This window comes from Muntiacus reevesi, chromosome 2, assembly GCF_963930625.1.
Source record: "Muntiacus reevesi chromosome 2, mMunRee1.1, whole genome shotgun sequence".
Classification (NCBI taxonomy): Eukaryota; Metazoa; Chordata; class Mammalia; order Artiodactyla; family Cervidae; genus Muntiacus; species Muntiacus reevesi.
The window spans coordinates 75,974,744-75,987,004 of NC_089250.1; positions in this window are offsets into that span (position 1 = coordinate 75,974,744).

Consider the following 12,261-nt stretch of genomic DNA (forward strand, 5'->3'; position numbering starts at 1 on the left):
TTTTCTTTCTTTTTTTCTTTTTTTGGGGTAGTGTCTGTTCAAATTTTTGTCCATTTAAAAAATCAGATTGTTTTCTTATTAATGGGTTTGGAGAGTTCTTTATATATTCTGGATACGAGTCAGTCCTTTGTAGATGTGTGATTTGCAAATACTTCCTCCCGGTCTGTGGCCCGCCTTTTTTGTTCTCTTAACAGGCAGACTTTAATAACTTTGTTTTGTTTTCATTGTGGTGGTTTTTCTGGTTATCTTTGATTTATGGCAAATATTCTTTGTTCTTTTCGAATTTAGTGATCATATCAAATGTCTTCTCTTAAGATAAATTCATTTAGATAGAAAGGTAATTCAACTTGAAGAAAAATATTAAGCAATAGGCTTCCCTGGTGGCTCAGACAATAAGGCGTCTGCCTTCAATGAGGGAGACCTGGGTTCGATCCCTGGGTCAGGAAGATCCCCTGGAGAAGGAAATGGCAACCCACTCCAGTACTCTTGCCTGGAAAATTCCATGGATGGAGGAGCCTAGTAGGCTATAGTCCATGGGATTGCAAAGAGTCAGACACAACTGAGCAACTTCACTGGTTCACTGGTAGAAATTGTGGAAAACATACCGCATAAAAATCATGAAGCCAGGTACTTGAATAATCGAAATGTGGGCAGCTCTGATTCATTTAATCAACAAATATGGATTGAGCACCTACTATGCCCCAAGCTCTTTCTTAGGTTCTGGGACATACAGGTGGACAAAAGTTTCTGCCCTTCTGTTGATGGTTTCTCTCCAGCGAGTTCCTCTTCATCCTTCAAAAGCCGACTTGAATGACCCATCCCCTGTTTAACATTCCCTGGAACACTCACCACATTATACTGCAATTTTCTGCTTCTGTGAGCTTTGTTCTGGGAAGGGGATATATCTGGCAGCCTCTGAGCAGGTTGCATAGAGTCTGATGCTTAGGTTCTCAATGAACAACATCTCATGGAGTAGATGCTATTATGAGTTGCCAAAGATGGGTTTGCTGATTTTAATGATTGAAATTAGCCTGTTCCACTCAGATGCACCCAGATGTGGCCTGAAGCCCCTCTCTGCTGCAGTCTGAGCTGGTGCTCTGCAAACCAAGGTCTTTCTCCTTGGCCTTCCCTTCCACTGACAAAGACATCAAGAGAAAAAACGTCCCAAACCCAGTGCCTTCAGCTCCCCTCCTTGCTCCCCATTCAGTACCCGTGGATGTCTTCCCTGGTACTCATGATCCCACACTCACTCCCCAGGCATCTCTTGGTCTGACTTGGCTCCAGGGATCACTTCACCCTGGCTCCGACCACCCTTCCTCCTGCTTCTCCACTCCATCACAGCAGCCTGCTTCTGCTCCTCCAACACACCAAGCTCATTCCCACCCCTGGGACTTTGCACTTGCTGTTCCCTCTATCTGAGACCCCCCTTTTCTACCTCTTTGCATGACTGGCTCCTTCTCCACATTCAATTCTGAACTTAAACTACTCCCTCCCCAGAGGCCCTCCCAGGCCATGCTATCTCACTTCTACATTTTATCCTATCAGTTCAGTTCAGTTGCTCAGTCGTGTCTGACTTTTTGTGACTCCATGAACTTGCAGCACGCCAGGCTTCCCCGTCCATCACCAACTCCTAGAGCTTGCTCAAACTCTTGTCCATTGAGTTGGTGATACCATCCAGCCATCTCATCCTCTGTCTTCCCTTTCTCCTCCTGCCTTCAATCTTTCCCCGCATCAGGGTCTTTTCCAATGAGTCAGTTGGTCATCAGGTGGTCAAAGTATTGGAGTTTCAGCTTCAGCAGCAGCCCTTCCAATGAATAGTCAGGACTGATTTCCTTTAGGATGGACTGGTTGGATCTCCTTGCTGTCCAAGGGACTCTCAAGAGTCTTCTCCAACACCACAGTTCAAAAACATCAGTTCTTCGGCGCTCAGCTTTCTTTATAGTCTAACTCTCACAAGCTATAATTTGATCCTATAATTCTGTTTATTTTCTTTGTTGCACCAAGGGCTCTCATTTCAGAGTTTATTTGCATGTTCACTGGTTTCTTGCCTGTGTCCTCCACTAGAGCATCGGTACTGTGGGGGATTCTGATCTGTCCTTCCCAGTGTCTGGTACAGTGCCTGGGATATAGTAGATGCTCAATAAAGCTTTTGTTGAATGAATGAATGAATGACTGATGTCTCCTTTGAGGCTCACTCAAGCAAAACCGAGTCCCTTAGCCCACGTGACAGGCTGATGGCTCTCCACGCTCCTTCAGGGTGGACCTTCAGGGTGGACCACGTGTCTTCCTCTTCCTCCTGGTCCCCATCAGGCCCCTGTGGCCGGCCCAGTGCTGAGCACTGGCTACTGGGTCCACCATGCTCGTGTCCTGCCAGCTGGGGCATTCCACCTTCTTGGAGCCGTCCTGTTGGGAGGCGTCCTCAGGGCCTCACCCACTGTGGACTGCGGGAGGGGCTGGAGCTAGCTCTGTAGGCTCCGAGTCACACCAGCTCCCTTCGAGAGTCATTGCAGCTCCCTCTGTCCTCCTGGTTCTGTCACAAGGAGGGCAAGGCTCCACTTGAGGCCTGTGTGTCTTTCTCACTTCCTAATACTTCTTTCATTTTAAGAAACAGTGTGTGCGTGCAAGCTCAGACGCTTCAGTTGTGTCCGGCTCTTTGCAACCCTATGGACTGTAGCCTGCCAGGCTCCTCTGTCCTTGGGACCCTCCAGGCAAGAATACTGGAGTGGGTTGTCATGCCCTCCTTCAACGGGATCTTCCCAACCCAGGGATCGAACCCGAGTCTCTTTATGTCTACCTGCATTGGCAGGTGGGTTCTTTACCACTTTGTATAATATGCTGAATAGCTTCAATTTATAGAAAATGCCTTAGGTTGGGTCCCTCTAGAAGCAGATCCCCAAGAAAATAATTCAAAGCCAAGTAGTTTATTTGGGAGATGATCCCAGAAAACTCTGGTAGGGATATGGGAAAGTGAGCCTAGGAGATGGGGGTCGGGGGAGGCCTCCAGTGCAGAGAATATTGTCGAGCAAGGAACCCCTGTGGGCGCCTGGGGCTCCACCTCCTGCAGAACTCTGAGAAATGGTGCAGAAGCTGATAACCTTGGATTATCCAGTGGGGGCGGGGGGTGGGCGCTGCCAGGGAGCTGAGGCACGGACCCACCTGCTCCTGCCGCTCCTCGGTTGGGGGCAGCTCCCTGGAGTGTTAATCCCCAGAACTTCTGGTCTCCTGCAGGTGGGCAGAGCCCATGGTTAAAGGGGGTAGATGCTGGCAGCTGGAATCCGGTTTATGTTCATGGGAAGTAAGCGGGAGGGGAGCTGGGCGAGGCAACAACAGAAATGCCTCGCACTTGATGCTGGTTTCTCATATAAAGCAGAGATCAAATGTTTCCTTTACAGTGAAGTTTAAATAAAAGTTGAAAACATGAGTCGGCTTAAAGAGAAAGAGTAAATAGTGTATGGGGGAAGTGTGAATGTGGCAAACACTGCCACTTCTAAGGGCATTTAAAGCCTTTCACTTCCCTGGTGGCTCAGACGGTAAAGAATCTCCCTGCAACGCAGAACATCCGGGTTCGATCCATGGGTCAGGAAGATCCCCTGGAGAAGGGAATGACAACCACTCTAGTATTCTTGCCTGGAAAACCCCATGGACAGAGGAGCCTGGTGGGCTCCATGGAGTCGCAGAGTCGGACATGACTGAGCGACTAGCACTTTCAAAGCCTTTAACAAGCAGACCTGTCTTCTTGGTGACCCACCCGCATGGGGATACAGAGAGTAGCTTTTTCTCCCAGCACACCCACCCCCAACACTGCTCTGGATTCCTGGGAATCTTGGAAATGAGCCATGAGGCTTGAAGCCCTTTGACTTGGGGTCTGTCACTTAATATCTCTAGGCCTGTCCATGAAAAGGGTAGGTTCCAAAGTCATGTGAAAGAAGAAATGTGCGAAAACAGCAAGACAACTCTGAAATGGAAGAACTAAGAGGGAGGGCTTATCCGTCCAGACTTTAGGATCTATGGCAGAGGTTTAAAAAGTAAAACTCTATGGTAGTGGCAGGCCTGCCTGCTAAGTCAGTTCAGTTGTGTCTGACTCTTTGCGACCCCATGGACCATAGCCTGCCAGGCTCCTCTGTCCATGGGATTCTCCAGGCAAGAATACTGGAGTGGGTTGCCATGCCCTTCTCCAGGGCATCTTCTGGGATCAAACGTGCATCTCTTACGCCTCTTGCATTGGCAGGTGGGTTCTTCACCACTAGCCCCTTTGGAAGCCCGGTATTGGCATAGACATGGGCAAACACAACAAGGGAATAGAATAGAGTCCAGTAACTAGCCCAGGTGTCACTTGTCCTGCTGAAGGGATGTGAAAGGGTTTGAGAAAGGGAGACGTCAGTTAGCGTGGAGTTCTCTGGATTGGGTCTGGGCTGGGACACTGGCTGCCCAGCAGGCTGCTGTCGTTGGCCTTTCCCTGGGATCCACCTGCCGAGGCCCTGGGAAGACATCCTCATGGACCACACGCTCCCCGTGTCTGCCCTGGGAATCTCAGAAGCCTCCAGGGCATTGCTCCCTTCGGAGTTCTCTTTGATTCTTCTGATTAACCTGCAGAGACAGCCGAACGTGGGTGCTGGCAGGCTTTTCTCAGGTCTCCAAAGCTTGCTCATCTCCTTTTAGGAGGCAGAGCAGACCTCAGCCCGGAGCCCTCAGCCGGCCACAGAATCCAGCTAGAGTTTAATAATATTTCTTTGTGATCATTGCTTTTGAGGTTATGTTTTATCTGTAGAACAGTAACTGTACAAATTTTCCTTGAAAATTTATTTTACTGACACATGCTACAAAGAGGATGAACCTCCATAACATCATGCCAAGTGAAAGAATTCAGATCCTGAAGGTCACCTCTGGCATGATTCCCTATGAAATACATAGGATAGGTAAGTCCGTAGAGACAGCAGAATGGTAGTTTCTCAGGACTGGGGTGCAGGGCTTGAGAGTGGGGAGCAGCTGCTTCATGGTACCGGGTTTCCTTCTGGGGTGACGAAAATGTTTTGCAGCTAGTGAGAGATGGTGGTTGCATAACCCTGCGAATACCATTGTGACTAGCCCATGAATTGTTCATTTTAAAGTGGTTAATTGATGTTACGTGAATTTTACCTCAGCAAATGATTTTTAAAAAACCAACCAAGCAAAGGAAAAAAAAATCATTCATAAAAAGTGTGAATGACTTTAAAGATGACTTTTCAGCGAGGTTGAGGAGATACTGGCTGAGGGAGCTGACCTCACCCCCAGGCCTTGGCCCCTTCCGTGCCCAGGTGTGGAATGCCCCCTCTGTGCACTGATGGGATGCTGCCCATCCCTGGGGGCCAAGCTGCAGTCTCAGCTCTGCAGGAAGCCCTCCCTTACCACGCAGGCCCGTCCAGAGGTCAGAGCGGTCGGGGGGCCCAGTCCTGCAGCTGTGCAGACCTTGGTGCAAATCCTACTAGTGGGGAGGAGGCTTCTAACTTTGGATACACTGCTTCCTTCACCTCCCCAAGAGGGCCTCAGTTTCCTCATCTGTCAAATGGGGGTTCACAGTTGTTCTTATCTCACCAGGTTGAGTTAAGCCTACATAGAAAGCCAGCAGACAGGGCCTGGTGCAGCGTGGATGCCCTTGGTTCACCCCTGGCTTTGAGCACCAGTCAGATCATACTGATTTATGTACCTCTCGTTTCCTGAACTGGAAGCAAGGGCGCAGTCTTTGTCATCCCTGTATCCACAGTTCCCACAGAGGGCTCAGGCGTAAGTCTTCAGGAAGGACGTGTTGATTGACGCCCAAAGGGATTCCCCGAAACCCACCTCTTCTGCCCACCTTCAGGGTCCCCACCTGTCGAGCTCCCGTCCTCACTCGCCTGGACCACTGCAGGCCGCCCGGCTCTGCGCTCTACTCCTCACCCCCATCCATTCTCCATGTTCAGCCAGAGGTCTCATCAGAACCTGAGGCAGCCCATCCCTCTGCTGCTGTGAGCCGTCCTGGGGCTCTCCTCCCATCTAAAGTCTGAAGTCCTCCTCGCGGTCCGCCAGGGCCTGCGTGATCTGGCCCTCTCTCCCCTGCTCCTCTAAAACCCCGGCCTCCACCACTGGGCTTTCGCACCTGCTGTTCTCTTTCTTGAGGACACTCTTCCCCAGATATAGCGCCCACTTCCTCCCCTCCTTCAAGTCTTGGTTCAAATGACTATTCCTGTCAAGGGAGATTTTCCCTGGCTTCCCAGACCTCACTGGATACCAAAGCTCTCTTCCTCCCCTAGGAAAAGCCCCTGACTGGGGTCCTGGGTCCCAGCCCGCGTGTCAGGAGAGGAGAAGTTCCCGGGCCTCGCCCTGGACTCGGGGCCGCGGGGTCAGCCGTGGAGGTGAGCAGCACCAACCGTACTTGGTGCAGAGCCCCTGCCCGCCCGCCCTCCGTGGGAGGCGCCCTGCCCAGCTCCCACGGCTTGCAGGGCACAGATGGGAAAGTCCCGCGGCCTCCTCCTCTTACCTGACGAGGGCTGACTCAGACCCTCACCCCTGGCCAGAGGGAGCCGCAGCCACCCCGCCCGGGCCCTTGATGGGAAACCGCGCTGCCAGGGCCTGGCTGGGCCCAACCCTGACTCACAGCACCCCGCCCAACCTCTGCCACCGGGAGTCACACCTCCCTCTGGCCAAAGACGCTCCGGCTTCGCTCCCGGGGAGCGTTCCCCTCCACGCCTTTGCCCCAGCAGTGCCCTGGCTGGCAGTGACCTTCTATGGGGAGCCTTCTGTTCCTCCGAGCCCAGCCCAAAGGCCATCTTCTGGTGGGGAACGCCAGAGATTCCTCTGGCCAGGAAAGCGAAGGGGTCGTGGGAGAGGTGGTAATGATCGTAGTAATAATAATAATGACTATTATACAGTAATAAGAGTAGCTAGTCATGCTTGCGCTGTGCCAGGCACTGTAGGAAACACTTCATTGTGTTAGTTCATTCAACCTTCACGATAATCTTCTGGGGTAGGGACTTTCATTTTCCCAAGGCACAGAGTGGTTAGTAATCTGCCCGAAGTTACCAGCTGGAAAGTGCGAGAAGAGCGATTTGAATCTCAGGAGTCTGGCTCTCACACCGTCATTCTCATCTCCCAGACCTGGAAAACCCAGGGGAGACCCCTGAGGGAGCCGGGAGGGAGGAGGTCCAAGTTCTGGGCTCGGTCTCAGTTGCCCCTCACCCACAGTGGGCACAGGCCCTGCTCTTCAGGGTACAGGTGGTCTTTGCTCCCTCCATGAGGGCGAATCCTTGGAACACGGTCTGGGCAGTCCACAACAGCGGTGGAGAAGGCATTTACGTGTACAGAGCAAGGACTATGGCCTGAACACTTAGCCCATTTACCTCCCAGCAGCTGCATGCAGTGGGGGCAGTTACTAGCATCTGTTTTATGGAGGAGGAGACTCAGGCCCAGAGCGTAATAAGATTTGCTCAAGGTCACAAAGCTAGGATATAGCAGACGCTCGAGTTAAACCCAGAATTGTTCTGACACCGTAAGGCCAGAGTCCCTCCTGCTGAGCGGGGACAAGGCATCTCGCGAGGAGCAGGGCAGGGCCCAGATGTCAGAAAGAGCTGGAACTTCAGTTCGTGTTGCTGTCTTACTCTAGCATCCCACCAATGTCCACCCACTCATTCATTCATCTGTTCATCCACCCACCCATCTTCCATTCACTTATTCATCCACTCACCCTTTCATCCACGATTTCATCCATCCATCCGTCCATCCATCCACCTACTCATCTACCCACTCATCTACTTTCCAAGCATCTATCCATCCAGCCATCCTTCCATTATTGTCTGTCCCTTCCATTCAGCCTCCATCCATCCATCCAGACTTCCATCCACCTATCCTTCTGTCCATTTTTCTATCCCTTTTACCTTCTGTCTGTCTGTCCTTCCACATGCATCTGTCTCTCCATCATCTTAAACAGTATCTGTCCATCCATCACCCATCTATTCTTCTACACATGCATCCATCTCTACATCCATTCATCCACACATCTCACAGATGTTTATTTAACTGATGGCTACTATGCCCAAGCCTTCAGATCACTGTGCCTTGAGCCAGGAGAAACATACCTAATTAGGTTTCTGTTTATTTGCTGTTCCAGGAAAGCTAATTGAGGGGTTTGTAAACAGCCCTTTGATGGCTGGAGAGTTACTTAAGAGGACAGTTAAATAAACAACTGCTGGGTGGAAACAGTCAGGGCTGGTACACAGCGGGTCCAGAGCCATGACCTGCCCTGCACAGCAAGAGGAGGGCTGAGCTCCAGACAGTGTGGAGGCTCTGGGTTCAGAAAGGAAGTCAGAATAATGGGAACAGTGGCAATAACATCCACCAAGTGTGGAATGCCTGCAGTATGCCAGATGCTGTGTTAAGTATAGTTCTTACAGAAACTCCACGTGATGGGAACTATGATCCCATTTGTGGATGGGGAGACTGAGGTTTGGGGAGGGACATCCATGTGCTCAAGGCCAGAGAGCTGGGAAGTAGCACAGTCAGGACATCAGTCTGTCGTGTGCAGCAGTGATGCTAACAATAGCACAAAATTCACTAGATTCTAAGGCACTGTTCTAAGAATCCCACTAAATACACAACCCTATGATGTCGCTACTATCATCACTACCATTTTACAGGTGAGAAAGTTGAGGTTGAGAGGCTTAAAGTAATTTGAAAAAAAATTACTCAGTTGCTAGAACTTTTTAAAGAGTAATCTGGACTCAGAGTCTTACTCTTCAGTGGATTACGCCTTCTATGCATTTAACTTAGAAAGATCTAGCCATACACGATTGGCCAAACACTTTTTGAAAATCATTTTTTCATTTTTTCTGTTTTATATATCTAAAAATACTGTGAAATTATAACTTGTTATGTCTTTTTAATTGCTTAGTTCAGGGGTTGGTGATCTTTTTCTATAAAGCTAGTGGATAATGAATGTTTTGGGCTTTGTAGACCATATGGTCTCTGTTGCAACTACTCACCTCTGCTGTGGTAGCTGGAAAGCAGCCACAGACAATATGAAACTAATGGATGTGGCTGTGTGCCAATAAAACTTTATTTACAAAAACAGGCAGAGGGCCGGATTTGGCCCAAGGGCTGTAGTCTGCCAACTGCTGACTCTGTGCATTTAAAATGTATCTGTATTCACCAAAACATGTGCTCTTGCCTTTTTATGAACAACAAAAGATTTTCAAGGATACTTTAAACCATTGCTCAGTTCCACCTCCAGACCATTTGCTCACATATGCCCTATGCAACATTCGCCCCTTTGTCAGCTCGTGGCAGCTTCTGAAGGAAATTTGCAAATTCTTGGCATTAAACTAATTCCTTTATTCATGTAGTCAACAAATGAATGACAGTCTTAAGAGGTGGTCAGCCTGATTTACTCCCCACTAGGGACTCTGAGAATACTAAAGGACACGGGATTTACTCTTCTCCACACCAAGTTTTGTAAACTTCTGGTTTGGGGGGGGGGGGGGAAGTAAAATAGAAGTTAAGTAGTCCTATGACTGTGGCTCTAATACTATTTCCTATTGGTGACAAGAACAAGGAAATGAAAGGATGACTGGTAGAGATATTACAAAATGTCCTCAGAGCTAGTGGGAACAAAACTGAGTAAGGTCAGAAAGATCCCCTTTCCTCTTTATCCCTACCCCCTTTGCCTCAATGTTGATTTCCCAGCCTCAGAAAAGTTGTGAGCCTGGGGGAACAGCATGTGTTCACTTCCAAGTCTAAAGACCAATGACAACCTGGGTAAAAATATTTGCAACATAAATGTAGACAAATGATTTATTTCCATAGTAGCTAAAGAATCCCTGCAGAACAATAAGAGAAAAACCTCAAAAGCTGACTCCCTAGAATAACAGCGTAAGTAGATGGAAACAGGCAACTTAGAGAAACAGAAATACATATGGTAAATAGACACGCAAGATGTCCAGCCTTGCTGGTAATCATGCAAATACAAACTAGCAAAAATTAGACAAGGTTTTTGAGTCCTCTGTGTGTCAAAAATAAAAGACTGATAATGTAAAGTATTCAGGAGATCGTGGGAAATGGCCATGCATAATCTTCTGGTCCAAGTATGAATTGGAACAGTCTCTCAGAAAGATAACTGTACAGTATACAGTAATACTGTAAGTTCATCTTTTTTAGAACTCAGGAAGTCCGTTGTTTGGCGTCTCCTTTAAAGAAACATCAGGCACAAGGAATATGTGCCAAAACGGTTACTGGAAACAACCTAAATAGCTGTTGGTGGGGGAAGGGTTAAGTACCTTGACGTGATCTAGGGACTCCCCATCTTTTGAGGCAGACCCTACCCACTCCCACCGTTGATGGTGAACCTGCTAGATGTCCACACTTCCCAGTCTCCTTTGCAGCTTTGGGGTGGTCACATGACCTGGGCTCATCCAATCAGACACACCTACCCAAACTTGGAGTGAGGGGTAGTCCAGAGGCAGCAGAGGTCTCACCGGATCTAGTCCTATGGTTGGGGCACTATCCCTGCTAACTTTGAAATCTGGTTCTTCAACTCTCTTAGACTCTCCCAACCCCAAATTTTAATTTGAGCTTTTAAAAAAATTTATTTTTTAATTGAAGGATAACTGCTTGACAGAATTGTGTTGGTTTCTGCCAAACATCAACATGAATCAGCCATGGGTATACATATGTCCCTTCCCTAATGTGAATTTTTCCTCAAGTATAGAATACATACAGAAAAATGCACAGGACATAAGTGACAATGTGAGGAATCTTCCTAAGTGAGCGCATCAAGGCCACATCAAAAAGCAGCGTTCCTGTTCCCCAGAAGCTCCCCTCTGCCTTCTGCCAGCGATGACTTCCCCACAGGTAACCGGGGGTGGTGTGTCTGTTTCTAGTCCTTCGCTTGAATAGAATTAAATGATGTGTTTTCGTGTCTAGTTCTGTCTCTTAATGTTGATGTCTTTGAGATCCATCTATGTTGTTGCATGTGGTTGCAGGTCATTCATCCTTATTGCTGGGCAAGAGGCCATCATCTGGATGTGGCTCAGTTCATTCATTCCTCTTCTACAGATGGGCATGTGGGTATTTTCTAGGTAGAGGCAGTTGATGAATAAGGCTGCTCTGAACATTCTGGTGTACATCTTTTGGCAAACATCTATCTACATTGCTGTTGAGTAATAGACCTATTGCTAGGTCATGTAGTGAGGGTATGTCTCATTTGATTAGAAATCACCAGCTTTCCAAAGTGTCTGCATCATTTTGTATTCCTACCAGGTTTGTTTGAGTTTCTTCTGGATGTTCCACCTCCTCATCAACTCTTGGTATTTTCTGTATTTTTCATTTTAGCCATCCTAAGTGGTATCCCGCTGTGGTTTTAAATTGCATTTCCTGACAATCAATGATGTCAAGTCCCTCTGTGTGTTTGTTGGTCGTTTTGCTTAGCGTTTGTGAAATGTTTGCTTGACTCTGTCTTTCGTGTCTGATTGATTGTTCTTTTTTTTTCCCTAAAGTACTTGTAAGAGACTGTGTCTCTGTTTAGTTTTTTTTTAAAGATATTTATTTATTTACATGCCTGTGCCTAGTCTTAGTTGTGGCATGCATGACCTTTAGTTGCGGCATCTGAACTCTTAGTTGCAGCCTGCTAACTCTTAGTTGAGGCATGTGGGATCTACTTCCCTGACCAGGGATTGAACCTAGGCCCCCTGCACTGGAAGCATGGAGTCTTAGCCACGGACCACCAGGGAAGCCCCCTGTGTCTCTTTAAATTACTGTAACAGGCAGGATTTTGCAGGAAAAGAAAATCAATAGGAGATGATCTATCTATCATCGATCTGTCTGTCTGTCTATCATCTAGCTTTAGGAATGCCGTTATGGAGGATGGCAAGTCTGAAATTTGTAGGCAGGCTGGCAGGCCACAAACTCAGGGAGGATTTCTATATTATAATCCAGAGACAGAATTCCTTCTTCTCCAGGAAACCTCAGTTTTCACTCTCAAGGCCTTTAACTGGTTGGCCCACCCACATTATGGAGGATACTTGCCTTTACTTAAAATCAACTGAGTGTAGATGCTAACCACACCTACAGAACACCTTCACTAATGTTTGACCGGACAACTGACACTATAACCTAGCTAAGTCGACACATAAAATTTAAACATCCGATTACTCAGAGTTATTTACGCTGTTTGCAACTTGGGAGCCCAATCTAGTTCACCATTTACATAAACACACACACACACATGCACGCATGCTTGCACACACACAATATCAGCGG